The sequence below is a fragment of the Strix aluco genome, chromosome 4 (assembly GCF_031877795.1).
Source record: "Strix aluco isolate bStrAlu1 chromosome 4, bStrAlu1.hap1, whole genome shotgun sequence".
In the NCBI taxonomy this organism is placed as follows: domain Eukaryota; kingdom Metazoa; phylum Chordata; class Aves; order Strigiformes; family Strigidae; genus Strix; species Strix aluco.
Genome location: NC_133934.1, coordinates 10,593,006 through 10,596,996, shown reverse-complemented (window position 1 = coordinate 10,596,996; position 3,991 = coordinate 10,593,006).

The following is a 3,991-nucleotide window of genomic DNA, read 5'->3' as shown; positions in this document are numbered from 1 at the left end:
TGCCTATGTTTATTTTAATAATAGAGAACATTTGGATGAATAATCAGAATTATTAGGGATGCATGACCAGGTTTTTAGTCTAACTTGAACTACACACACACACAAAATTGTACAACAGAAACCTTTTGTTATCTTTTATAATATTGAAGAATTGCAGGCAGCTGTCATAGTGGTAGTATATTTGCAATTTAGGCAGTAACATTTTAATTCGTCTGTAGCATTGGGACATTCTAATTCATCTATTCAGTGAAGTAATGGAATTGGCTTTCAAGTAGAAGTCCTTTGTTAAAGCTGTACATCCATTCACCTCTTCAGTAAGTTTTGAATTGAGCACAGCTCTGAAATTCTTAATAATATAGAGTGGTTAGCTAGAATTCCTCAGTGTATGCGTAACTAAGTGGACAGTGAAATTCTTAACTCTCTTCCACTTATTTTATCATGTATGTCTATTTACTGATAACTGCCCAGCGTGGCTTTGAAAACATCTGCTCTTCAAATAGAGCCAATTTCTAACCTCTTTTTTTTTTTTTCCATACTATATTTGTGAAAAAACATTGCACTGAGACAAGGAGCATCACAGTTATTTAAAGGTGCTAGTCTGAACTAGGTTCACTATTCAAGTATTCACTGTAATCTACCTATTTGATAAGTTCAGCAACAGTTACGCATTGAAGAAAATTGTAATATTTTCTTGGGAAACTCTTATGAAAATGAAATGTCCTTTTACAATAACATTCTAATTTCAGTCTAAAGAACAAACTGTAAAGAAGATCCTATAAAGAATAAACTAGTGGCCATGATTCTTTACAAAAACAAACAAAACCCCAAAACCTCTTCCATTTTCAAACACTCTTTCGAGATCCAATCTCATGTGTTTTGGCCAGTAGGTAACTCAGACATGGTAATGCTGACCTGCTGTTCATGAAGAAACACTTAAACGCTGTCAGTAAATCTGATTTAACAGTTAGGCCTGGTTGTTTCAGAGTGGCTTAGAATGTTTTCTTTGTTCTGTGTGGTTTTGTTGTGAGATTTTTTGGGGTTTTTTTTCAAATGAGACTTGTAATGGAAGCAGGACTAAAACTAGGAGGGGATGAGTTGAAACACTTAGGCTTTAGATTTAAATTCTAATGACAAAACTATCTTTGCAAGGTAAGTCTTGTTAAAGGTTTACCTATGTATGTTTCTTAAAAGAGAAAAGCACTTTATTTGAAGAAAGGGCTTTTATTGAATCTCAATGTGACTGTAGCAATGCAAGTAATGTGTGATTATCATCAGCTTTTTTGGCTTGGAAAACCAGTTGTATTAAGTGTTGAAATAGGCTGGATACTAAGTATACGTGGGGAGATACTCAAATGTCACATAAAAATTCGTAAGATTTCTGTGTTTGAAATCCATCCACACTTCTGAAAACAAATATATTTTCAGTTAACCTTTCTAAAATCAGTAAAGCCATCTTCTGAAACTTCAGAGGGATCTCAGAAGATTAGTATACCTCCTGTTTTATTTCCATTGGACACAGTATGGATTTTTCTTAAAAAAAAAAATCATTAAAAACAAAACCTTTTATATAGTTCAAGCCAAGAACTTAAGACTGAAGTAATGAGGAAGGAGCTAACTTCCTATTTCATGCACTTTCAGTTTTGGGTTTTAGTCCCAGTATATTTCTCCTTTGCACAGATAAACTGACAAAAAAGTATTATTGTTTATTCATATGACTTGATTTTTCCAACAGCAAGTAGCTTCAGAGGATTTATCTCACAGGGTATTAGAATCACAGAGAGGCTGACAGCTGCACTTTGATCCTGGGGCAGTGATTTTTTTGTACCACTTGCAGCTGCTTGTTATTCCTCAGTAAGGGAGGTAAGAAAAAAATGAGAGACACAAGTAAGGTGGGATGATAGTGTTTGTGAGAAAGGATGTTTTTTGGGACAAGAGAATAAACAGGGATATCTTGTGATGCTGATGAACAAAGATAAAGGGTGAGGAAACCTCAGTTGGTAAACTTACATGACTGTTTTGGAATGCCAAACTGAAAGTAGTTGTGTTTGAAATCATGCTGAATGAAAATCACTGCATGTATTTTTATAAATTGTATTGTCGATATTTAAAATCGGATTTAATATTATAAACCTGGGACTAATGGTAATGCTTAACGTAGTAGTTTACATGACTAGGGAAAGCAGGACTACCTAGTCTTGCCTCAGCTTAATAATCACTATGCTCTGGTAGTCAATATGGTAGCTAATAGCTACCATAGTAGCTAGGTAGTGGTTGTGATCTGATGTCGTAGAAGGTGGTAGGAAGGCCTTGTCATTTGGACTGCAAAGGACTTGGACAAGCTTGAGAGTCAGCAAACCCTTTCTCATAGAGTTTCTTGAACACAATCACATTCACCAGTTACTCTTGTCTCTGTGTTGCTCTTAAACTAGGAATTCTCATAACAGGCCTTTTGACACATCTGTTATCAATTATAAATCTGTTGTTAATTAGCCAAAAAATAAATTATTCTGTAACTACAATCATGTCATTGGGCACAAAAAAGGAAAACTGCCCTTTTGTTCAGGTAATTTATCTGTCAGCATCAGCTGTCCCAGAGAGTAGCTGCCCTGAATATGGATACTCTAAAGAATAGGGTGAGATAAAACTTTTCAGCTAGAAATTGCATAAACTACCTTATTTATGACGGCATGAAAAGCTTCCTCATTAGTTTAATCTTTTGGTTGTCAGTTGAAAGCTGGTATGCCGTTTGACGTTCTTAAGTCGTGCTTTGCAAAAGTCACCAGCTACCGTGGTGTAACTATATTCTGTGTAAGCCATCACCTTTTGCCATCAGCTTATATAGCTTCTGCTATATGGAGGTACTGAGACTGCTCCTGAGCTGCTACTCTTATGTTTACCTGAGAGTAAAACACAAACAGGCAGTTTGTTGTGAAGCAAAACCAGAGCTCTGTTGGGCAGAGGCTGGTGTCTCCATTACTGCAGCCTGTTCAGCCATAGGAACTGGCAGGGCCGCTTTCATCTTAACGCACCTTCTGGGCATTTGGAAAAGATAAAAGCTATGCCATTATGATAAAGCTGCCAAATGTCATAACTCTGAGACTGTGAGGGGTTACATATTCAGGGGGCCAAAACCTTCCTGCAAATGTGCTCCTTTTGGTCTCTGAGTTTGTCACCCAAGCTAAACAGGTGCGTTCTCAGTCCTAAATATATTGGCCATGCCATCTTGCATAGTTAAAATGACTGGTTATTTGTAAGGGTTTGGTTTTGGGGGTTTGTGGGTTTTTTGTTGGGGTTTTTCTGGTTTTTTTTTTCTTTTTTTTCAATAGATTAGGTCTGGAGTGAATAAAATTTTCCATGCAGTCTGAACCACTGGCTGAGTATAAAATACTAAGATGAAGACCCTGTATGGCATTAAATCATTTAAAATATTAATGTTTGTGTTAATGCTATTGCTCTTTAGCGATAGAGCAGGGAGGTAAAAGCCAGAGTGGAAGAGACGTTACTTGAGTGAAAAACCAAGACACGTAAGAAAAAAATCAGTGTTAAATATAATCTAAAAACTAAAAAATTTAAGTTATTATCTATCAGACCTGCAAGGTTTTGGATTGGTCTTCCACTGAAACAGGGTGGGCAATGACCTGTCTAGTTCTAGAAACAATGCAATGTGTTTACATGCAGGATTGTGTGACATGGTTGACTGCAGTAACGCAACTGGGCTCAGTGATCTGCAAAAGCTTTAGGCTGGTAGGTTTAACAACAGGAAGAACTGGATTTTTTTTTTTTTTTTTTTAACACATCTGAATTCACATGGTGCCTGGTCAGTTATCTTCTGTCTCTGAATCATTGTATATATCTACATATATTTTCCAGATATTAAATGATTATTCATGCTTACTTTGAAGCACCTCAAAGCAGAAGTTTGCCTCCAAGTCAGCTGTGATCCTTGCATAATTGTTAGGTTTTCAGAGTATGTACCATATCTACCAAATTT